Source organism: Heptranchias perlo, unplaced genomic scaffold, assembly GCF_035084215.1.
Source record: "Heptranchias perlo isolate sHepPer1 unplaced genomic scaffold, sHepPer1.hap1 HAP1_SCAFFOLD_398, whole genome shotgun sequence".
Lineage (NCBI taxonomy): Eukaryota > Metazoa > Chordata > Chondrichthyes > Hexanchiformes > Hexanchidae > Heptranchias > Heptranchias perlo.
The window spans coordinates 31771-58263 of record NW_027139410.1 but is presented as its reverse complement, the minus strand read 5'-3'; the positions used below and the strand labels follow the sequence as shown (position 1 = coordinate 58263).

The following is a 26493-nucleotide window of genomic DNA, read 5'->3' as shown; positions in this document are numbered from 1 at the left end:
TATAAAACAGTGAACATTATCCCCCCCAGACCCCAATATAAAACAGTGATCATTATCCCCCCAGACCCCAAATAAAACCGTGAACATTATCCCCCCCAGACCCCAATATAAAACCGTGAACATTATCCCCCCCAGACCCCAATATACAACAGTGATCATTATCCCCCCAGACCCCAATATAAAACAGTGAACATTATCCCCCCTGACCCCAATATAAAACAGTGAACATTATCCCCCCAGACCCCAAATAAAACCGTGAACATTATCCCCCCCAGACCCCAATATAAAACAGTGAACATTATCCCCTCCCCAGACCCCAATATAAAACAGTGAACATTATCCCCCCAGACCCCAATATAAAACAGTGAACATTATCATCCCCAGACCCCAATATAAAACAGTGAACATTATCCCCCCAGACCCCAAATAAAACAGTGATCATTATCCCCCCAGACCCCAAATAAAACCGTGAACATTATCCCCCCCAGACCCCAATATAAAACAGTGAACATTATCCCCCCAGACCCCAATATAAAACAGTGATCATTATCCCCCCAGACCCCAAATAAAACCGTGAACATTATCCCCCCCAGACCCCAATATAAAACAGTGAACATTATCCCCCCAGACCCCAATATAAAACAGTGAACATTATCCCCCCCAGACCCCAATATAAAACAGTGAACATTATCCCCCCCAGACCCCAATATAAAACAGTGAACATTATCCCCCCAGACCCCAATATAAAACAGTGAACATTATCCCCCCCAGACCCCAATATAAAACAGTGAACATTATCCCCCAGATCCCAATATAAAACAGTGAACATTATCCCCCAGACCCCAATATAAAACAGTGAACATTATGCCCCCCAGACCCCAATATAAAACAGTGAACATTATCCCCCAGACCCCAATATAAAACAGTGAACATTATCCTCCCAGACCCCAATATAAAACAGTGAACATTATCCCCCCAGACCTCAATATAAAACAGTGAACATTATCCCCCCAGACCCCAATATAAAACAGTGAACATTATCCCCCAGACCCCAATATGAAACAGTGAACATTATCCCTCCAGACCCCAATATAAAACAGTGAACATTATCCCCCCAGACCCCAATATAAAACAGTGAACATTATCCCCCCAGACCCCAATATAAAACAGTGAACATTATCCCCCCTGACCCCAATATAAAACAGTGAACATTATCCCCCCAGACCCCAAATAAAACCGTGAACATTATCCCCCCCAGACCCTAATATAAAACAGTGAACATTATCCCCCCCAGACCCCAATATAAAACAGTGAACATTATCCACTCCCCAGACCCCAATATAAAACAGTGAAGATTATCCCCCCAGACCCCAATATAAAACAGTGATCATTATCCCCCCAGACCCCAAATAAAACCGTGAACATTATCCCCCCCAGACCCCAATATAAAACAGTGAACATTATCCCCCCAGACCCCAATATAAAACAGTGAACATTATCCCCCCCAGACCCCAATATAAAACAGTGAACATTATCCCCCCCAGACCCCAATATAAAACAGTGAACATTATCCCCCCAGACCCCAATATAAAACAGTGAACATTATCCCCCCCAGACCCCAATATAAAACAGTGAACATTATCCCCCCAGACCCCAATATAAAACAGTGAACATTATCCCCCAGACCCCAATATAAAACAATGAACATTATACCCCCAGACCCCAATATAAGACACTGAACATTATCCCCCCAGACCCCAAGATAAAACAGTGAACATTATCCCCCCCAGACCCCAATATAAAACAGTGAACATTATCCCCCCCAGACCCCAATATAAAACAATGAACATTATCCCCCCAGACCCCAATATAAAACAGTGAACATTATCCCCCCCAGACCCCAATATCAAACAGTGAACATTATCCCCCCCAGACCCCAATATAAAACAGTGAACATTATCCCCCCCAGACCCGAATATCAAACAGTGAACATTATCCCCCCCAGACCCCAATATAAAACAGTGAACATTATCCCCCCAGACCCCAATATAAAACAGTGAACATTATCCCCCCAGACACCAATATAAAACAGTGAACATTATCCCCCCCAGACCCCAATATAAAACAGTGAACATTATCCCCCCCAGACCCCAATATAAAACAGTGAACATTATCCCCCCCAGACCCCAATATAAAACAGTGAACATTATCCCCAGACCCCAATATAAAACAGTGAACATTATCCCCCCAGACCCCAATATAAAACAGTGAACATTATCCCCCCAGACCCCAATATAAAACAGTGAACATTATCCCCCCCAGACCCCAATATAAAACAGTGAACATTATCCCCCCAGACCCCAATATAAAACAGTGAACATTATCCCCCCAGACCCCAATATAAAACAGTGAACATTATCCCCCCCAGACCCCAATATAAAACAGTGAACATTATCCCCCCCAGACCCCAATATAAAACAGTGAACATTATCCCCCCCAGACCCCAATATAAAACAGTGAACATTATCACCCCCAGACCCCAATATAAAACAGTGAACATTATCCCCCAGACCCCAATATAAAACAGTGAACATTATCCCCCCCAGACCCCAATATAAAACAGTGAACATTATCCCCCCAGACCCCAATATAAAACAATGAACATTATCCCCCCCAGACCCCAATATAAAACAGTGAACATTATCCCCCCCAGACCCCAATATAAAACAATGAACATTATCCCCCCCAGACCCCAATATAAAACAGTGAACATTATCCCCCCAGACCCCAATATAAAACTGTGAACATTATCCCCCCAGACCCCAATATAAAACAGTGAACATTATCCCCCCAGACCCCAATATAAAACTGTGAACATTATCCCCCCAGACCCCAATAGAAAACAGTGAACATTATCCCCCCAGACCCCAATATAAAACAGTGAACATTATCCCCCCCAGACCCCAATATAAAACAATGAACATTATCCCCCCCAGACCCCAATAGAAAACAGTGAACATTATCCCCCAGACCCCAATATAAAACAATGAACATTATCCCCCCCAGACCCCAATTGAAAACAGTGAACATTATCCCCCCAGACCCCAATATAAAACAGTGAACATTATCCCCCCCAGACCCCAATATAAAACAGTGAACATTATCCCCCAGACCCCAATATAAAACAGTGAACATTATCCCCCCAGACCCCAATATAAAACAGTGAACATTATCCCCCAGACCCCAATATAAAACAGTGAACATTATCCCCCCCAGACCCCAATATAAAACAATGAACATTATCCCCCCCAGACCCCAATATAAAACAGTGAACATTATCCCCCCCAGACCCCAATATAAAACAGTGAACATTATCCCCCCCAGACCCCAATATAAAACAGTGAACATTATCCCCCCAGACCCCAATATAAAACAGTGAACATTATCATCCCCAGACCCCAATATAAAACAGTGAACATTATCCCCCCCAGACCCCAATATAAAACAGTGAACATTATCCCCCAGACCCCAATATAAAACAGTGAACATTATCCCCCAGACCCCAATATAAAACAATGAACATTATCCCCCCAGACCCCAATATAAAACAGTGAACATTATCTCCCCCAGACCCCAATATAAAACAGTGAACATTATCCCCCCCAGACCCCAATATAAAACAGTGAACATTATCCCCCCAGACCCCAATATAAAACAGTGAACATTATCCCCCAGACCCCAATATAAAACAGTGAACATTATCCCCCCCAGACCCCAATATAAAACAGTGAACATTATCCCCCCCAGACCCCAATATAAAACAGTGAACATTATCCCCCCCAGACCCCAATATAAAACAGTGAACATTATCCCCAGACCCCAATATAAAACAGTGAACATTATCCCCAGACCCCAATATAAAACAGTGAACATTATCCCCCCCAGACCCCAATATAAAACAGTGAACATTATCCCCCAGACCTCAATATAAAACAGTGAACATTATCCCCCAGACCCCAATATAAAACAATGAACATTATCCCCCCAGACCCCAATATAAAACAGTGAACATTATCCCCCCCAGACCCCAATATAAAACAGTGAACATTATCCCCCCCAGATCCCAATATAAAACAGTGAACATTATCCCCCCAGACCCCAATATAAAACAGTGAACATTATCCCCCAGACCCCAATATAAAACGATGAACATTATCCCCCCAGACCCCAATATAAAACAGTGAACATTATCCCCCCCAGACCCCAATATAAAACAGTGAACATTATCCCCCCCAGACCCCAATATAAAACAGTGAACATTATCCCCCCAGACCCCAATATAAAACAGTGAACATTATCCCCCAGACCCCAATATAAAACAGTGAACATTATCCTCCCCAGACCCCAATATAAAACAGTGAACATTATCCCCCCCAGACCCCAATATAAAACAGTGAACATTATCCCCAGACCCCAATATAAAACAGTGAACATTATCCCCCCCAGACCCCAATATAAAACAGTGAACATTATCCCCAGACCCCAATATAAAACACTGAACATTATCCCCCCCAGACCCCAATATAAAACAGTGAACATTATCGCCCCCAGACCCCAATCTAAAACAATGAACATTATCCCCCCAGACCCCAATATAAAACAATGAACATTATCCCCCCCAGAACCCAATATAAAACAGTGAACATTATCCCCCCAGACCCCAATATAAAACAGTGAACATTATCCCCCCCAGACCCCAATATAAAACAATGAACATTATCCCCCCAGACCCCAATATAAAACAATGAACATTATCCCCCCCAGACCCCAATATAAAACAGTGAACATTATCCCCCCCAGACCCCAATATTAAACAATGAACATTATCCCCCCCAGACCCCAATATAAAACAGTGAACATTACCCCCCAGACCCCAATATAAAACTGTGAACATTATCCCCCCAGACCCCAATATAAAACAGTGAACATTATCCCCCCCAGACCCCAAAATAAAACAATGAACATTATCCCCCCCAGACCCCAATAGAAAACAGTGAACATTATCCCCCCAGACCCCAATATAAAACAGTGAACATTATCCCCCCCAGACCCCAATATAAAACAGTGAACATTATCCCCCAGACCCCAATATAAAACAGTGAACATTATCCCCCCCAGACCCCAATATAAAACAGTGAACATTATCCCCCCCAGACCCCAATATAAAACAGTGAACATTATCCCCCCAAACCCCAATATAAAACAGTGAACATTATCCCCCCCAGACCCCAATATAAAACAGTGAACATTATCCCCCCAGACCCCAATATAAAACAGTGAACATTATCCCCCCAGACCCCAATATAAAACAGTGAACATTATCCCCCCAGACCCCAATATAAAACAGTGAACATTATCCCCCCAGACCCCAATATAAAACAGTGAACATTATCCCCCCCAGACCCCAATATAAAACAATGAACGTTATCCCCCCCAGACCCCAATAGAAAACAGTGAACATTATCCCCCCAGACCCCAATATAAAACAGTGAACATTATCCCCCCCAGACCCCAATATAAAACAATGAACATTATCCCCCCCAGACCCCAATAGAAAACAGTGAACATTATCCCCCAGACCCCAATATAAAACAATGAACATTATCCCCCAGACCCCAATATAAAACAATGAACATTATCCCCCCAGACCCCAATATAAAACAGTGAACATTATCCCCTCCCCAGACCCCAATATAAAACAGTGAACATTATCCCCCCCAGACCCCAATATAAAACAGTGAACATTATCCCCCCAGACCCCAATATAAAACAGTGAACATTATCCCCCAGACCCCAATATAAAACAGTGAACATTATCCCCCCCAGACCCCAATATAAAACAGTGAACATTATCCCCCCCAGACCCCAATATAAAACAGTGAACATTATCCCCAGACCCCAATATAAAACAGTGAACATTATCCCCCCCAGACCCCAATATAAAACAGTGAACATTATCCCCAGACCCCAATATAAAACAGTGAACATTATCCCCAGACCCCAATATTAAACAGTGAACATTATCCCCCCCAGACCCCAATATAAAACAGTGAACATTATCCCCCAGACCCCAATATAAAACAGTGAACATTATCCCCCCAGACCCCAATATAAAACAGTGAACATTATCCCCCCCAGACCCCAATATAAAACAGTGAACATTATCCCCCCCAGACCCCAATATAAAACAGTGAACATTATCCCCCCAGACCCCAATATAAAACAGTGAACATTATCCCCCAGACCCCAATATAAAACAGTGAACATTATCCCCCCCAGACCCCAATATAAAACAGTGAACATTATCCCCCCCAGACCCCAATATAAAACAGTGAACATTATCCCCAGACCCCAATATAAAACAGTGAACATTATCCCCCCCAGACCCCAATATAAAACAGTGAACATTATCCCCCCCAGACCCCAATATAAAACAGTGAACATTATCCCCCCCAGACCCCAATATAAAACAATGAACATTATCCCCCCAGACCCCAATATAAAACAATGAACATTATCCCCCCCAGACCCCAATGTAAAACAGTGAACATTATCCCCCCAGACCCCAATATAAAACAGTGAACATTATCCCCCAGACCCCAATATAAAACAGTGAACATTATCCCCCCCAGACCCCAATATAAAACAGTGAACATTATCCCCCCAGACCCCAATATAAAACAATGAACATTATCCCCCCCAGACCCCAATATAAAACAGTGAACATTATCCCCCCCAGACCCCAATATAAAACAGTGAACATTATCCCCCAGACCCCAATATAAAACAGTGAACATTATCCCCCAGACCCCAATATAAAACAGTGAACATTATCCCCCCAGACCCCAATATAAAACAATGAACATTATCCCCCCAGACCCCAATATAAAACAATGAACATTATCCCCCCCAGACCCCAATATAAAACAGTGAACATTATCCCCCCAGACCCCAATATAAAACAATGAACATTATCCCCCCCAGACCCCAATATAAAACAATGAACATTATCCCCCCAGACCCCAATATAAAACAGTGAACATTATCCCCCCCAGACCCCAATATAAAACAGTGAACATTATCCCCAGACCCCAATATAAAACAGTGAACATTATCCCCCCCAGACCCCAATATAAAACAATGAACATTATCCCCCCCAGACCCCAATATAAAACAATGAACATTATCCCCCCAGACCCCAATATAAAACAATGAACATTATCCCCCCAGACCCCAATATAAAACAATGAACATTATCCCCCCCAGACCCCAATATAAAACAGTGAACATTATCACCCCCAGACCCCAATATAAAACAGTGAACATTATCCTCCCAGACCCCAATATAAAACAGTGAACATTATCCCCCCCAGACCCCAATATAAAACAGTGAACATTATCCCCCCCAGACCCCAATATAAAACAGTGAACATTATCCCCCCCAGACCCCAATATAAAACAGTGAACATTATCCCCCGAGACCCCAATATAAAACAGTGAACATTATCCCCCCCAGACCCCAATATAAAACAGTGAACATTATCCCCCGAGACCCCAATATAAAACAATGAACATTATCCCCCCCAGACCCCAATATAAAACAGTGAACATTATCCCCAGACCCCAATATAAAACAGTGAACATTATCCCCCCAGACCCCAATATAAAACAGTGAACATTATCCCCCAGACCCCAATATAAAACAGTGAACATTATCCCCCGAGACCCCAATATAAAACAGTGAACATTATCCCCCCCAGACCCCAATATAAAACAATGAACATTATCCCCCCCAGACCCCAATATAAAACAGTGAACATTATCCCCCCCAGACCCCAATATAAAACAATGAACATTATCCCCCCCAGACCCCAATATAAAACAGTGAACATTATCCCCCCAGACCCCAATATAAAACAATGAACATTATCCCCCCCGGACCCCAATATAAAACAGTGAACATTATCCCACAGACCCCAATATAAAAGAGTGAACATTATCCCCCCAGACCCCAATATAAAACAATGAACATTATCCCCCCCGGACCCCAATATAAAACAGTGAACATTATCCCACAGACCCCAATATAAAACAGTGAACATTATCCCCCAGACCCCAATATAAAAGAGTGAACATTATCCCACAGACCCCAATATAAAACAATGAACATTATCCCCCAGACCCCTATATAAAACAGTGAACATTATCCCCCCCAGACCCCAATATAAAACAGTGAACATTATCCCCCCCAGACCCCAATATAAAACAGTGAACATTATCCCCCAGACCCCAATATAAAAGAGTGAACATTATCCCACAGACCCCAATATAAAACAGTGAACATTATCCCCCAGACCCCAATATAAAAGAGTGAACATTATCCCACAGACCCCAATATAAAACAGTGAACATTATCCCCCCCAGACCCCAATATACAACAGTGAACATTATCCCCCAGACCCCAATATAAAAGAGTGAACATTATCCCCCAGACCCCAATATAAAAGAGTGAACATTATCCCACAGACCCCAATATAAAACAGTGAACATTATCCCCCAGACCCCAATATAAAAGAGTGAACATTATCCCACAGACCCCAATATAAAACAATGAACATTATCCTCCACCCCAGTTCCCCGTTTCACTCCGGACTGAAACTTCACAAGCAGCCCGTCGGCCCAGCGCATGTGCAGTGATATCTAAATGCTCAGGTGGACAAAATAAATGAAGATCCCAACTCTGAGATCCTCTCGGGTCCTTTGTGCATAAAAATCAAATCCTGTCTGGTTCTTTCCTTTTTATCGAATTGCCCATCCCTGTGGGGGTTGATAGTTAAAACTGTTCATTCAAACCTTCCAACTTCTGTTTCTCTTCCTGGAGTTTCAAGCTGACCAGTTCCTTCATTCTGAGAGTTTCTGAGGAGAATCTTTGATTTAAACACTGCTCTCCCCTCTTTAATACCCCGGAACAGAGTCACTGGGAATTTCAATACCTGACTCCTCAAATTAAAAAAGGGCCCGTCAGTCGTACACAGACTGAACCAATCATAGTATGATAGAAAGTTTACAGCACGGAAGGAGGCCATTCGGCCCATCGAGTCTGTGCCAGCTCTCTGCAAGAGCAATCCAGCTAGTCCCACTCCCCCGCCCTATCTCCGTTGCCCTGCGAATTTTTTCCTTTCAAGTACTTATCCAGTTCCCTTTTGAAGGCCATGATTGAATCTGCCTCCACCACCCCCTCGGGCAGTGCATTCCAGATCACAACCACTCGCTGTGTAAAAAAGTTTTCCCTCATGTTGCCTTTGGTTCTTTTGCCAATCACCTTAAATGTGTGTCCTCTGGTTCTTGACCCTTCCGCCAATGTGAACAGTTTCTTTCTATCTGCTCTGTCCAGACCCTTTATGATTTTGAATACCTCGATCAAATCTCCTCTCAACCGTCTCTGTTCCAAGGAGAACAATCCCAGCTTCTCCAGTCTATCCATGTAACTAAAGTCCCTCATCCCTGGAATCATGCTGGTAAATCTCTTCTGCACCCTCTCTAAGGCCTTCACATCTTTCCTAAAGTCCAGTGCCCAGAACTGGACACAATACTCCAGTTGTGGCCAAACCAGTGTTTTATAAAGGTTCATTATGAATTCCTTGCTTTTGTACTCTGTGCCTCTATTTATAAAGCCCAGGATCCCGTATGCTTTTTTAACCATTTTCTCAACCTGCCCTGCCACCTTTAATGATTTGTGTACATATACCCCCAGATCACTCTGTTCCTGCACACCTTTTAGAATTGTACCATTTTGTTTCTATTGCCTCTCCTCATTCTTGCTACTGAAATGTATCACTGCGTAATCTTCTGCTTTAAATTTTATCTGCCACGTCTCCGCCCATTCCACCAGCCTGTCTATGTCCTCTTGAAGTCTATCACGATCCTCCTCACTGTTCACTACATGTCCAAGCCTTGGGTCATCTGCAAATTTTGAAATTGTGTCCTGTACACCCAAGTACAAGTCATTAATATTTATCAAGAAAAGCAGTGGTCCCAGCACTGACCCCTGGGGAACACCACTGTACACCTCCCTCCAGTTCAAAAAACCACCCTTCACCACTACTCTCTGCTTCCTGTCATTCAGCCAATTCTGTATCCATGCTGCTACTGCCCCCTTTATTCCAAGCCTATGATGTGATACTTCATCAAACGCCTTTTGAAAGTCCATAGAAACCATTGCACCATCGTATCAGTTCAAATGATTCCTCGATCCAAGCTGGAACCGATGAAACTTGTAACACTGAGGCTGAAATTCCATTTCTGTGTGCAGGGGGTGCAGGCAGTGATGGGCAAAGAGGGAGCAGCGGGTTCAGAGCGGGCACGGTGGGTTTACCCCTGCCTTTGGTTTTCTGATGCGAACGTGCTGGGGCAGGAGCTCATTGGCAAACGTATGGATTCTAACCCTGGGATGGTACACGGGGATTCCAACCCTGGGACTGTACACGGGGATTCTAACCCTGGGACTGTACAAGGGGATTCTAACCCTGGGACTGTACACGGGGATTCCAACCCTGGGACTGTACACGGGGATTCCAACCCTGGGACTGTACACGGGGATTCTAACCCTGGGACTGTACACGGGGATTCCAACCCTGGGACTGTACACGGGGATTCCAACCCTGGGACTGTACACGGGGATTCTAACCCTGGGACTGTACACGGGGATTCTAACCCCGGGACTGTACACGGGGATTCTAACCCCGGGACTGTACACGGGGATTCTAACCCTGGGACTGTACACGGGGATTCTAACCCCGGGACTGTACACGGGGATTCTAACCCCGGGACTGTACACGGGGATTCTAACCCTGGGACTGTACACGGGGATTCTAACCCCGGGACTGTACACGGGGATTCTAACCCCGGGACTGTACACGGGGATTCTAACCCTGGGACTGTACACGGGGATTCTAACCCTGGGACTGTACACGGGGATTCTAACCCCGGGACTGTACACGGGGATTCCAACCCTGGGACTGTACACGGGGATTCTAACCCTGGGACTGTACACTGGGATTCTCACCCCGGGACTGTACACGGGGATTCTAACCCTGGGACTGTACACGGGGATTCTAACCCTGGGACTGTACACGGGGATTCTAACCCTGGGACTGTATTTGGGGATTCTAACCCTGGGACTGTACACGGGGATTCTAACCCTGGGACTGTACACGGGGATTCTAACCCTGGGACTGTACACGGGGATTCTAACCCTGGGACTGTACACGGGGATTCTAACCCTGGGACTGTACACGGGGATTCTAACCCTGGGACTGTACACGGGGATTCTAACCCTGGGACTGTACACGGGGATTCTAACCCTGGGACTGTACACGGGGATTCCAACCCTGGGACTGTACACGGGGATTCCAACCCTGGGACTGTACACGGGGATTCTAACCCTGGGACTGTACACGGGGATTCTAACCCCGGGACTGTACACGGGGATTCTAACCCCGGGACTGTACACGGGGATTCTAACCCCGGGACTGTACACGGGGATTCTAACCCCGGGACTGTACACGGGGATTCTAACCCTGGGACTGTACACGGGGATTCTAACCCTGGGACTGTACACGGGGATTCTAACCCCGGGACTGTACACGGGGATTCTAACCCCGGGACTGTACACGGGGATTCTAACCCCGGGACTGTACACGGGGATTCTAACCCTGGGACTGTACACGGGGATTCTAACCCTGGGACTGTACACGGGGATTCTAACCCCGGGACTGTACACGGGGATTCTAACCCCGGGACTGTACACGGGGATTCTAACCCCGGGACTGATTTGCTGAATTCCTTCGAGCAAGAGCTGGACCTGTTTCTGGCTGTGGTGGAGAGCACCTCGTACATGAAGTGGGTACAACACAATGGAGGGTGCCCTCAGTGTGAAGACAGGACTTTGGTGTCATCTTGTGGACCGCACATCCTGCAGACACCGTGCACCAGTGGGTGAGGGGATCGATATTGGGTGCGGTGGCAGGGGCGCCAATGAAATGAACTTCTCTGTGTTTTGATGCATCGCCAATGCCATTTTGTTGAAGTCATTGACAAACTTTTCAGTTGGGACACAGAAAAAATGAGGCCTCGTAAGTTTCTCTGAGAATGACAGGCCTGAACTCGAGTTAGAAAACACAGTTTGAAAACATTGATCAATTAAACCAGACCGGGCGAGCCTGAGGTGCGAGTTAATAACTGAAAGTGGCGGCCAGCGAACTTGCACCATGTCTGAGGGCCCGGACAGTCGGGGTTCTGTATAATTTATTTATTGATTTTGTTGATTGTCCCTCCGGCCCCAATCTCGAGGCGATGACAAAACTTTAATTTTCTGTTCACCGATTCGGACCTTCAATGGCGGAGAGTTTACCCAGAATCCCCCGCGGCCCAGAAAGTGCCCTATCAGTGACTACAGGAGCCCAGTGCGCAGGCGCGGGACTGGGCGGTGCTCTGAGCATGCGCGGTGCGAGTGGTGGAGACGGACTGAGGAGGAACAGGCGGGTCGGGATCCGGTCGGAGACGGTGGGCGCGGGGGAGGAATTGGACCCGTGGGTGGGCAGGGAAGCTTCATAAACACCTGGTGTAGGCCTCAGGCCCCGAATAAGAGCCCACAGGCCCCGTGTTTACACCGCGGTGACAGGCCCGACCGGCGGCCGCCCGGGTGAGCAGGGAACTGGCCGCCATCTTGGTTGAGGAAGTCAAGGTGGGGGGAGGGATCATGAGCAGCACGGCGCATGCGCGGCCATCTTGGCACAGGGAGAAAAAAAGTGGGCGGGGCTTCAGGGTCCCTGTGACTGTGAACAAAGAGTGGGCGGGGCTTCAGGGTCCCTGTGACGGTGAACAAAGAGTGGGCGGGGCTTCAGGGTCCCAGTGACTGTGAACAAAGAGTGGGCGGGGCTTCAGGGTCCCAGTGACTGTGAACAAAGAGTGGGCGGGGCTTCAGGGTCCCTGTGACTGTGAACAAAGAGTGGGCGGGGCTTCAGGGTCCCTGTGACGGTGAACAAAGAGTGGGCGGGGCTTCAGGGTCCCTGTGACGGTGAACAAAGAGTGGGCGGGGCTTCAGGGTCCCAGTGACTGGGAACAAAGAGTGGGCGGGGCTTCAGGGTCCCAGTGACTGGGAACAAAGAGTGGGCGGGGCTTCAGGGTCCCTGTGACTGTGAACAAAGAGTGGGCGGGGCTTCAGGGTCCCAGTGACCTGGAACGAAGAGTGGGCGGGGCTTCAGGGTCCCAGTGACCAGGAACAAAGAGTGGGCGGGGCTTCAGGGTCCCAGTGGGCGGGGCTTCAGGGTCCCAGTGACCGGGAACAAAGAGTGGGCGGGGTTTCAGGGTCCCTGTGGGCGGGGCTTCATGGTCCCAGTGGGCGGGGTTTCAGGGTCCCAGTGGGCTGGAACAAAGAGTGGGCGGGGTTTCAGGGTCCCAGTGGGCGGGAACAAAGAGTGGGCGGGGTTTCAGGGTCCCAGTGGGCGGGGCTTCAGGGTCCCAGTGGGCGGGGTTTCAGGGCCCCCGTGACCATCCTATCATAGTAGGTGCAGCACAGGAGGAAACCTCAGAAATTGGAGCAGGTGTCGGCCATTCGGCCCCTCGAGCCTGGTCCAACATTCAATAAGATCATGGCTGATCTTCTACCTCAACACCATTTTCCTGCACTATCCCCATATCCCTTGGTGCCTTTAATATGTAGAAATCTATCGATCTCTGTTTTGAATGTACTCAATATTACATTTGGTCCCCTCATCCAAATCATTGATATATATTGTGAACAGCTGGGGCCCGAGCACCGATCCCTGCGGTCCCCCACTAGTCACAGTTTGGCAACCTGAAAAAGACCCGTTTATTCCTACTCTCTGTTTTCTGTCTGTTAACCAATCCTCAATCCATGTCAGTATATTATCCCCAATTCACCAACCTCATGTGTGGGACCTTATCGAAAGCCTTCTGAAAATCCAAATACACCACATCCACTGGTTCCCCCTTATCTATTCTGTTAGTTACATCCTCAAAGAACTCCAATAGGTTTGTCAAACATGATTTCCTTTTCATAAATCCATGTTGACACTGCCAAATCCTATTATTATTTTCTAAGTGTCCTGCTATCACATCCTTTATAATAGACTCTAACATTTTCCCTATTCCTGATGTCAGGCTAACAGGTCTGTAGTTCCCTGTTTTCTCTCTCCCTCCTTTCTTAAATAGTGGGGTTACATTTGCCACCCTCCAATCGACAGGAACCGTTCCAGAATCTATAGAATTTTGGAAGATGACAACCAATGCATCCACTTTCTCTATAGCCACCTCTTTCAAAACCCTGGGATCAGGCCCTTGGGATTTATCGACTTTCAGTCCCATTAATTTCTCTCGTACTATTTTTTCACTAATACTAATTTCTTTCAGTTCCTCATTCTTGCCAGACCCTTGGTTCTCTAGTATTTCTGGGAGGTTTTTTGCGTCTTCTTCCCTGAAGACAGGCACAAAGTATTTGTTTAATTTCTCTGCCATTTCCTTATTCCCCATTATGAATTCTCTTCAAGTATTTATCCAATTCCCTTCTGAAAGCCACGATTGAATCTGCTTCCACCGCCCTTTCAGGCAGCGCATTCCAGATCATAACAACTCGCTGAGTAAAAAAATGTTTCCTCATCTCCCCCTCTGGCTCTTTTGCCAATTACCTTAAATCTGTGTCCTCTGGTTACCGACCCATCTGCCACTGGAAACAGTTTCTCCTTGTTTACTCTGTCAAAACCTTTCATGATTTTGAACACCTCGATCAAATCTCTTAACCTTCTCTGTTCTAAGGAGAACAATCCCAGCTTCTCCAGTCTCTCCACATAACTGAAGTCCCTCATCCCTGGAACCATTCTAGTAAATCTCCTCTGCACCCTCTCTAAGGCCTTGACATCCTTCCTAAAGTGCGGTGCCCAGAATTGAACACAATACTCCAGCTGAGGCCTAACCAGTGTTTTATAAAAGGTTCAGCATGACTTCCTTGCTTTTGTAATCTGTGCCTCTATTAATAAAGCCCAGGATCCCATATGCTTTTTTAACAGCCTTCTCAACTTGTCCTGCCACTTTCAACGATTTGTGTACATACACCCCCAGGTCTCTCTGTTCCTGCACCCCCTTTAAAATTGTACCATTTAGTTTATATTGCCTCTCCTCATTCTTTCTACCAAAATGTATCACTTCACACATCTCAGCATTAAATTTCATCTGCCATGTGTCTGCCCATTTCACCAGTCTGTCTCTGTCCTTCTGAAGTCTGTTACTATCCTCCCCTTTATTTACTACATTTCTGAGTTTTGTGTCATCTGCAAACTTTGAAACTGTACCCTCTATACCCAAGTCCAGGTCATTAATATATATCAAAAAGAGCAGTGGTCCTAATACTGACCCCTGGGGAACACCACTGTATACTTCCCTCCAGTCTGAAAAACAACCGTTCACCCCTACTCTCTGCTTTCTGTCCCTTAGCCGATTTTGTATCCACGCTGTCACTGTCCCTTTAATCCCATGGACTTTAATTTTGCTAACAAGTCTATTATGCGGTACTTTATCAAATGCCTTTTGAAAGTCCATATTCACCACATCAACCGCACTCCCCTCAACAACCCTCTCCATTACTTCATCAAAGAACTCAATCAAGTTAGTCAAACACGATTTTCCTTTAACAAATCCATGCTGACTTTCATTTATTAGCCCAGACTTTTCCAAGTGCCGATTAATTTTGTCCTGGATTATTGTCTCTAAAAGTTTCCCCACCACCAATGTTAGCCTGACTGGTCTGTAATTGCCAGGTTTATCCCTCTCCCCTATTTTGAACAGAGGTGTAACATTGCAATCCTCCAGTCCTCTGGCACCGTCCCCATATCTAAGGAGGATTGGAAGATTGTGGCCAGAGACTCCCCAATTTCCACCCTTACTTCCCTCAGTAACCGAGGATCCCATCCGGACCGGGTGACTTATCTACTTTGAGCGCTGCCAATCTTTTATGTACCTCCTCTTAATCTATTTTTAACCTATCCAATATCACTACTACTTTACTGCTACACTGACAGCATCCTCTTCTCCAGTGAAGACCGATGTGAAGATTCATTTAGTACCTCAGCCATGTCCTCTGCCTCCACAAGAAGATCTCCCTTTTATGTCCCTAATCGGCCCCACCCTTTTACTATTGATATGTTCAGAAAAGACTTTTGGATTCCCCTTTATGTGAGCTGCTAATCTATTCTCAGACTCTCTCTTCGCCCCTCTTATTCCCTTTTTTTTAGATCTCCTCTGTACTTTCTGTATTCAGCCTGGTTCTCTTCTCTATTATGAACCTAACATTTGTCATAAACCTATTTTTTCTGTCTAATCTCTATATCTTTAGTCTCCCAGGGAGCTCTAGTTTTGGATGCCCTTCCTTTCCCCCTGGTGGGAATGTGTCTACTCTGTACCCGAACCATCTCCTCCTCGAAGGCCTCCCATTGTTCAATTACTGTTTTGCCCACCAATTTTTGATTCCAGTTCACCGGGACAAGATCCCTTTTTAATTCACTGAAATTTGCCCTTTTCCAGTTAAGCCTTTTCACATTTGATTGTTCCTTGTCCACAACTATTCTAAACCTAATGATATTATGCTCCCTCACTGAAACATGCTCCACCCATTCCAGGAGGGAAAATCATGGCCTCATTTATTTTCCTCTCACTCTGCTCCCAGGGGGTGGAGAACTGAACCCGACCAGAGTAGAGGGAGGGAGGAAACTGGGAGTGGAGGGAAGGAATGATGGAGATGGTGCGATGGGTTTGGATTTCAGCACAGGGAGGAGGGAGAGTGTGTGGGACGGGGATTTACAGTCTGGGGGAATGAGCGGGAAGAATATTCCATTGAAACTAGAATTGTCTGTTCTGAATTTCTATCCTGTATTTACAGTGAGGACTTTTGTAAACTCCTTTTACAGGGTTTTAGAAGGGGAGGATTTGCAGACGGGAAACTCAAACCAAACATCACCTCAAGATCTGACAGAGTCACTCGATTCATCAGGTCCTGAATATCATCGGCCTTTGAATGTGGAAGGAGAAATGTTTGTCTGTTCTCTCTGTGGGAAAAGATCAAACATCAGTGTGAGTGGAAAATCACCGAGACACACACACCCGAGTGAGAGTGTTCCAGTGCACTGAGTGTGGAAAGAGCTTTAACCAGTCACACAGCCTGAAAAAACATCGCACCGTTCACAGCGGGGAGAAACCGTCCACGTGTTCTGTGTGTGGACGAGGCTTCAACTGATCGTCCAACCTGGAGATACACAAGGACACCCGGACCACGGAGAAACCGTGGAAATGTGGGGACTGTGGGAAGGGATTCCATTACCCATCCCAGCTGGAAACTCATCGACGCAGTCACACCGGGGAGAGGCCGTTCACCTGCTCCGTGTGTGGGAAGGGATTCACTTGTTCATCCAACCTCACTGTACACCAGAGAACTCACACTGATGAGAGACGATTCAGTTGCTCTCACTGTGGGAAGAAGTTCCGATATTCATCCAACCTCATTGAACACCAGCGAGTTCACACTGGGGAGAGGCCGTTCACCTGCTCCGTGTGTGGGAAGGGATTCACACTGTTAAGCAACTTACTCACGCACCAGCGAGTTCACACCGGGGAGAGGCCGTTCACCTGCTCCGTGTGTGGGAAGGGATTCACTTGTTCATCCCACCTCATTGAACACCAGCGAGTTCACACTGGGGAGAGGCCGTTCATCTGCTCCGTGTGTGGGAAGGGATTCCCTCGTTTATCCCACCATCTGAAACACCAGGCTGTTCACACCGGGGAGAGGCCGTTCTCCTGCTCCGTGTGTGCCAAAAGATTCACTCTGTCGTCCAATCTGTTGCGACACCAGCGAATTCACACTCGGAAGAGCCTGTTCACCTGCTCTGAGTGTGGGAAGGGATTCACTCGCTCATCGAACCTGCAGTCACACCAGCGAGTTCACCTGTGATTGGATTCTGCTGTTAATCACATCCGGGACTGAACCATGTTCATTCTGACGGTTTCTGCTGATGTTACTAACCCCTATAACTGGGCTGGAGTTTAATATTCTGTTTATATGTTAAACACAGTGCATCAAGTATTTGAACTCCTGTTACTGACTGTTGTTTTTTTTTTCACTTGTTCTCTCTGGATTATTTCCGTTCTCATCCCTTTGGTTACTCTCAAGCACAAGTCCCAGCTCCCCATACCTCCCAGGGTCCCTCTGCTAGCCTCGGTATCCAGGGAAGGTATCGGTAACAAGCCCAGAATCACTAAACATAAAACCCAGTCTGTGAATCACTTTCAGCTACAGGACTTAGTGTGTGTCCCCAGCATCTCTCTCCCCCTCCACGTGTGAATGGAGCATCAGGCCTGCAAACCTCGTTTAAAATGTAAATCCACTCAGCAAATGTACTGAACAAAAACTGAACAAGTAAACACATCACGAGCCAATCCTCCAGCTCTATATTGACAGGAGAAAGTCTGTTCCGTGAGAACATAAGAAATAGGAGCAGGAGGAGGCCATTCGGCCCCTCGAGCCTGCTCCGCTCGAAATCGAGGCCGTGTAAGCTCTGAATGTTGGTAATCACACGTAGACTTGAGCTATTTGATAGACGGGCTCTTCAAAGCTGTTAACGTCAGATATCGAGGGAATCAATCTTAAAGTAATCTCACCAATTTATAACCTCAGACTCTGGTCCCTACTGTAATTAATACTCAGCACCCATTAGTGAAGATTTACAGTGATTCACTGTGTAACCTTTGCTGCTCGTTTTGTTAAGTAACTCTGTCCATTAGTGATTTACTGATCAACTGCTAGATATCTCTGATTACATTCATACATGTCTATTACCGTCCGTGTGCCCAACTTTAACTATAAGGTGTGATCTGTAACCAATAAACCATGCTCAGTGCACGACTTGGAGTCTGGCTTCTTCCTGGATGATTTGTCAAGAAAGAATTAATTCACCCACTCAGCAGCTTGAGGGGAACCGACCTGAGGTTTAATAAACTGAATTTATCTTGGTCGGACCTGGGTTAAATGGAAGACAGTTCGGGGAGTCGGGAATCATTCACCCCGAGACCGACACTGACAGGTAAAACCCCAGACCGTTCCTCAGTAAGGATTCCTCTGGTTCCTCTATATTTCTCCGGATACCGAAACCCAGCTTCCTTACAGTGGACTCCTGGAGGCCCCACTCCCTGAGCCTTCAGCAGGGTGAGTGATGGAGTTCCGCAGTGGGAGTGATCCCAGAGTAACTGTCGGGATCGACCCCCCTGGGGATATCCCGGGTCGTGTATTTTTAATTATCTTGGTATCTAACCCGCTCATCAATAAAACAGGGAATTATTACATAGAATGTACACCACAGGAACAGGCCATTCGGCCCACCTGGTCTATGCCGGTGTTTATGCTCCACACGAGCCTCCTCCCTTCATCTCACCCTATCAGCATAACCTTCTATTCCTTTCTCCCTCATGTGTTTATTTAGCTTCCCTTTAAATCCATCTACACTATTCACCTCAACTACTCCTTGTGGGAGCGAGTTCCACATTCTCACCACTCTCTGGGTAAAGAAGTTTCTCCTGAATTCCCTATTGGATTTATTAGTGACTATCTTATATTTATGGCCCCTAGTTCTGGTCTCCCCCGCAAGTGGAAACATCTGCTCTACGTCTACCCTATCGAACCCTTTCATTATCTTAAAGACCTCCATCAGGTCACCCCTCAGTCGTCTCTTTTCTACAGAAAATAGCCCCAGTGGGATCAGTCTTTCCTCATAGGTTTAATCTCCCAGTTCTGGGATCAGCCCCAGTAAATTTTTTTTTGTTCATGGGATGTGGGTGTCGCTGGCGAGGCCGGCATTTATTGCCCATCCCGAATTGCCCTTGAGAAGGTGGTGGTGAGCCGCCTTCTTGAACCGCTGCAGTCCGTGTGGTGAAGGTTCTCCCACAGTGCTGTTAGGAAGGGAGTTCCAGGATTTTGACCCAATGCCTCTGTATCCTTTTTATAATACGGAGACCAGAACTGTGCACCGTACTCCAAGTGTGGTCTAACCAAGGTTCTATACAAGTTCAACATAACTTCTCTGCTGTTCAATTCTATCCCTCTAGAAATGAACCCCAGAGCTTGATTTGCCTTTTTTATGGCCTTATTAACCTGCGTCGCTATTTTTCGTGATTTGTGTATCTGTACCCCCAGATCCCTCTGCTCCTCTACCCCATTTAGACTCTTATTATCCAAGCAGTATGTGGCCTCCCTATTCTTCCTACCAAAATGTACCGCCTCCCACTGATCTCGATTGAAATTCATTTCCCAATTACACACCCATTCTGCAGGTTTATTAATGTCTTCCTGTATTTTGTCGAAGTCCTCCTCAGTATTAACTGTACCCCCAATTTGCTGTTGTCTGCAAATGCTGGAATTGTACTTCTGATTCCCAAGTCTAAATCGTTGATGTAAATGGTGAACTCCAGTGGTCCCAGCACCGATCCCTGTAGAACACCACTTCCCACCCTTTGCCAGTCTGAGTAACTACCTTTAATCCCTACTCTCTGTTTTCTGTTTTGTAGCCAGCTTGTTATCCATTCTGCTACTTGTCCCCTGACTCCACCTGCTCTGACTTTAGTCATGAGTCTGCTATGCGATACCGTATAGAAGGCCTTGTGAAAATCCAAATATATTACATCTACTACACTACCCTTGTCCACTCTTTCTGTTACTTCTTCAAAGAATTCAATAAGTTTGGTCAAACATGACCTCCCCTTTTGTAATCCGTGCTGACTATTCTTGATTATATTTTGGTTTCTAGATGTTTTTCTATTACATCTTTGAGTAAAGATTCCATTATCTTTCCTACCACCGACATTAAGCTAATTGGTCTATAGTTCCCTGGACTGGTTCCATCTCCCTTTTTAAATATAGGAATCACTGACTGTCCGCCAGTCCTCTGGCACTATTCCCTTCTCTAGTGAATTTTTATATATATGTAATAGTGCCTCTGCTATCTCCTCCCTAACCTCGTTTAATATTCACAGATGCAATCCATCTGGACCAGGGGTCTTATCCTCTCTACGTTTGATTAGTTTCTCAATTATCTCCCCACTTTCTATCTTAAATATCTTTATATCTTTTTTTGATCTCCTCTAATGTCCTGCCCACCATGTTAGTCTCCCCGGGAAATACTGAGGCAAAGGAATTCTTTAATATTTCTGCCATTTTGCTGTCATTACCTGTGAGTTTATCGTGTGTATCCCTTCGTGGCCCTGTCCCGATCCTGATTTTTCTTTTGTTATTTTTGTGTCAGTAGAATGCTTTACTATTTCTTTTTATATTCCTTGATAATTTAATTTCGTAATTTCTCTTTGCCTTTCTAATTGTTTTTAAAGTTCTTTCCTTATTCCCTTTTGTCATCCTCTCCTTTGTTCTCTATGTACTTAGTGTATGTCTTTTTCTTTAGTTTCAATTTTGCCCTTATTTGTTTGTTCATCTATGGTGTATCATTATTGACTAGTTTGTTCTTGCTTTTTTAGTGGGATATATTTCTCCTGGATTCCGTTGATCACCATTTTAAATGTTTCCCTCTGCTGTTCTATTTCTTTATCAGTTACTTTTTCCAGTTTATTTTCCCTAGTTCCAATCTCATCCTCTGAAAATCAGCTTTTCCCCCAATTTATTACTTTGGTCTTTGTCTTACTTATATCCTTCTTAATCTTTAGCTTAAACTTTATTATGTTGTGATCGCTATTGCCTAGATGTTCCCCCTACACTTACTTCTCTTACCTGTTCTGGTTCATTTCCCATTATTAGTTCCAGCAGTGCTTCCTCTCTTGTTGGGCTTTTCACATACTGGGTAAGAAATGAATCCTGCACATTGTAAAAACTCCATTCCCTGTATTTGGGGATAGTTAAAATCTCCCATGATTATTATTCTATGTCCTTATCTCATTTCACATATTTCTTCCTCCACCTCCTTTCCACTATTAGGTGGTCTGTCGTATACCTCGATCAGTGTGCTCAAACCCTTATCTTTTATTTCAATCCATATGGACGCTGTTTCTAGCCTTCCGTTACTTCCCTTTTTCGACAGCCATTATATTATCTCTAATTAGTACAGCTACTCCATCCCCCCCTTCTTCCTTCCCTATCCTTTCGGATTATGTTATAACCCTCAGTATTTAGTTGCCAGTCCTGTTCTTTATGTGGCCATATTTCAGTTATTCCGACTATATCTGGTTCCTTGCCAATAGCCTCCATTTTGTTTTGGACGCTGTGTACATTGCTGTCCAGGCAGTTTAACTCATCTTTAATAGTTGCTCTTTTTATACTTCTGTTTTATAACTGTATTTGTTCCTTGGCAGTTTATGTTATCTTTATTCCTTACCCTGGTCTGACCTTTGCACTCATCTCCTGTCTCTTTTATCTTTAACCTTCTGTTATTGCCACCAGATCTCTCCCCCCAATCTTGCTCGTTTAAAGCCTCATCCACCACCCTATTTATCCTTTCCACTCGGACTCTGGTCCCACTCTGGTTCAGGTGAAGCCCGTTCCCAGTGGTACATCTCCTTCTTGTCCCAGTACTGGTGCCAGTGTCCCATGAAATGGATCCCCTCCTTCCCACACCACCCTTTCAGCCACGCATTCACCTTTCTGATTGGTCTATCCCTGTGCCAATTAGCACGTGGCTCAGGGGTAATCCTGAGATGACCACCCGTGAGGTCCTGCTTTTTAATTTAGTTCCGAGCTTCTGATATTCCCTTTGCAGGACCTCCTCCTTGTTCTTCCTTAAGTCATTGGTGCCGACATGGACCAGGACAACTGGATCCTCCCCCTCCCTTTCCAAGTTCTTCTCCAGTTGCTCTGAGTTGTCTGTTACCCTTGCACCAGTTAGGCAACACACCCTCTTGGACACTCGGTCATGACTGCAGAGAACGCTATCTACCCCCCTGATTGTAGAATCCCCTGTGACTGCAACCTTTCTATTCTGCTCCTCCCACCTTGGACTGCCTCATGCTCCATGGTGCTATGGTTAACATTCTGGGCATCCTCCCTGCAGACTTCATCCTCACAGGTATCCAGTACCTTGTACCCGCTGAATAAGACCAGCCTCTGCCGGACCTCCTTCTCTACCTCTCCCTCCCTTACGTGTCGCTGTGTCTCTAACTCGCACTCCAGCTCGAAGACTCTGAGCCGGAGTGTCTCAAGGCAGAGACATTTACTGTTGATGTGACAATCCGAGATAGACTCGCTGTCCACAAACTCCCACATGTTACAGTCCTGACACACAGCCTGTCCTGGCATCTCTAGATTTTATTTATTTAATCCGTGGTTTCTTAGGACTAATAGAATCACTAGAGATCTAGATTATATTTAGTAAATGGATTTAGCTTGATTTTTAAAAATAATTAGTAGTTACTTAGCCTTTTAAACAGCTGATAAGATCAGTTTATAGTCCCTGAGTGTAAATCACACAGCACCTCAGTCCCCCTCTGCACCTAATTCCCACACTCACCAAATTCCCATTTGAAGTCCTCACTCTGTCAGCAATTCACTGTGTTAGAGGTTCACTCTCTGTCTTTACGAAACTCTGTGCTCAAACACACTGCAGCTCCTTCTTTATCTGGAGATCAAATGACTGGTGGATAATTGTACCAGCCGTTAACAGGCTCCTGTGAACTCCTCCCTCTGCTATTTTAATGCAGACTTTAACCCATTTATTTTAAACGGGTTTATTTTAAACGAGTTAACGCCTGGCGTAAAATGGTAGACTCAGGACTGTAACACAAACAGGTTCAATCTTTGTCGAATAATTCCCAGTCAGTTTTAGACTGGAAACTTAAACCTGCCGTTTCCCTTTCAGTCAGGAACAGATCCCAGTTTTACACCAATCTCTGATTTGACAGCATGTTTCCAGCATTCCCCGTTGTTCTTCCTGATCTAAACACAGTTGTAAAGGAGCCTTCTGTTCCGTGCCTGGAGCTCTGGACCATGGAAGAGAGCGGCTGGGACACATTTCTTACACGCCTCAAGATTAACCCACACGGCGACTCTGCTGTCAGTGAAGAGAGAGGAGAAAGCCCAAAGTGCCGTTTGCCCCTCTCAGTGTGGCCCTGAAGGACTGTGTCCGGGCTGAAGTTCTGTTCCCATCGGACGATCCTCCCCCCAGATTGTCCTTTCTGAGCTCCAGTCAGGTGATGCTAAACACTCAGGTGGGAAAGACCAAAATCTACAACAATGTCTTTAAAACAAAGCTGATTAATTTAACATGTATCCAGAATATTAAACTCCAGTCCAGTTCTAGGGGTTATTTACATCAGAAACAAACCCCAACTGTCAGAATGAACATGGTTCAGTCCTGGATGTGATTAACAGCAGAATCCAACCCCTGCAGTCACTTGTGAACTCGCTGGTGTGACTGCAGGTGTTGTGACTGAGTGAATCCCTTCCCACACACGGAGCAGGTGAACGGCCTCTCCCCAGTGTGAACTCGCTGGTGTGTCAGCAGGGTGGATGAACGAGTGAATCCCTTTCCACAGTCGCAGCAGGTGAACGGCCTCTCCCCGGTGTGAGTACGGTGGTGTGTCAGCAGATCCTTTCTGCTTTTAAAGCTCTTCTCACAGTCAGAACAATGAAAAGGTCTCTTGTCAGTGTGAACTCGTTGGTGTTCTGTGAGGTGGGATGAACAAATGAATCTCTTCCCACACACGGAGCAGATAAACGGCCTCTCCCCAGTGTGAGTGCGTTGGTGTGTCAGTAGATCCTTTTTACTTTTAAAGCTCTTCTCACAGTCAGAACACTTAAAAGGTCTCTTATCAGAGTGAACAAGGTGATGTCTCAGAAGGTTACATGCCTGAGTGAATCCCTTCCCACACGCGGAGCAGGTGAACGGCCTCTCCCCGTTGTGACTGCGTCGATGAGTTTCCAGCTCAGACGGGTAATCAAACCCCTTCCCACAGTCCCCACATTTCCACGGTTTCTCCGTGGTCCGGGTGTCCTTGTGTCTCTCCAGGTTGGACGATCAGTTGAAGCCTCGTCCACACACAGAACACGTGGACGGTTTCTCCCCGCTGTGAATGGTGCGATGTTTTTTCAGGCTGTGTAACTGGTTAAAGCTCTTTCCACACTCAGTGCACTGGAACACTCTCACTCGGGTGTGTGTGTCTCGGTGATTTTCCACTCACACTGATGTTTGATCTTTTCCCACAGACACAACAGACAAACATTTCTCCTTCCACATTCAAAGGCCGATGATATTCAGGTCCTGATGAATCGAGGGACTCGGTCAGATCTTGAGGTGATGTTTGGTTTGAGTTTCCCGTCTGCAAATCCTCCCCTTCTAATCCCCTGTAAAAGGAGTTTACAAAAGTCATCACTGTAAATACAGGATAGAAATTCAGAACATTCATTCCTCCTGGTTCCTGACACAAAACGTAGCTGCGCATGCGCCTTTCAAGCCCCGATGAACATGAGTGACCCGCTGGATACACACGTGGGACCCACGAACCAATGGTTTTCTCCGCTGGTGACCCTGAACCCCGCTCGTTCCTATACCAAGATGGCGGCGGCCTTCCCCCCTTTACAAAGATGGCGGCCGCGAACCGGGGCCTGCGTCCGGGAGAAAGCCTCGCCCGCCCGCCCACCGCCCCGCCCCGCCTGGTGTAAAAGCGGGACCTGTGGGTCCTTATTCGGCGCTCGGGGCCGACACCAGGTGTTTATGAAGCCTCCCCCGCCCACCCGCCGGTCCCGTTACTCCCCGATCGCCCGTCACCGCCACTGACCCGCTCCCACCGCGCTGCTGCCACCTCCGTCCGTCCCCAGCACTCGCACTGCGCATGCTCAGTTCAGCACTGCGCCTGCGCGCTGGGCTCCGGTAGTCGAGATAGGGCGCATTCTCCTCCGCGGGGAATGTTGGGTAAAATCCCCGCCATTGAAGCTCCGTCTCGAATGATGGAATCATAGAATGGTTACAGCACGGAAGGAGGTCATTCGGCCCATCGAGTCTGTGCCAGCTCCCTGCAAGAGCAATCCAGCTCGTCCCACTCCCTCGCCCTTTCCCCGCAGCCCTGCAATTTTTTCCTCCTTCAAGTACATATCCTTTGGCCCTTTTGAAGGCCATGATTGAATCTGCCTCCACCACCCCCTCGGGCAGTGCATTCCAGATTTTCCTCATGTCACCTTGGGTTCTTTTGCCAATCACCTTAAATCTGTGTCCTCTGGTTCTTGACCCTTCCACCAATGGGAACAGTTTCTCTCTATCTACTCTGTCCAGACCCTTCATGATTTTGAAGACCTCGATCAAATCTCCTCTCAACCGCCTCTGTTCCAAGGAGAACAACCCCAGCTTCTCCAGTCTATCCACCTAACTGAAGTCCCTCATCCCTGGA

The 26493-nt window shown here is 46.3% G+C and overlaps 1 long non-coding RNA gene across 1 annotated transcript in view; it reads right to left on the bottom strand.

The window, feature by feature from the left end:
• LOC137312156 (uncharacterized) overlaps window positions 1-25931 on the bottom strand; it is a 182746-nt gene extending 156815 nt beyond the window's left edge. Inside the window, exons 1-3 of the long non-coding RNA XR_010960645.1 lie at window positions 25888-25931; window positions 23622-25453; window positions 17090-17177 (exon numbers count right to left, since the gene is read on the bottom strand). This is a non-coding gene — a long non-coding RNA (uncharacterized lncRNA). The remainder of the gene's footprint in view (window positions 1-17089; window positions 17178-23621; window positions 25454-25887) is intronic.
• Window positions 25932-26493: the final 562 nt, after the last annotated feature.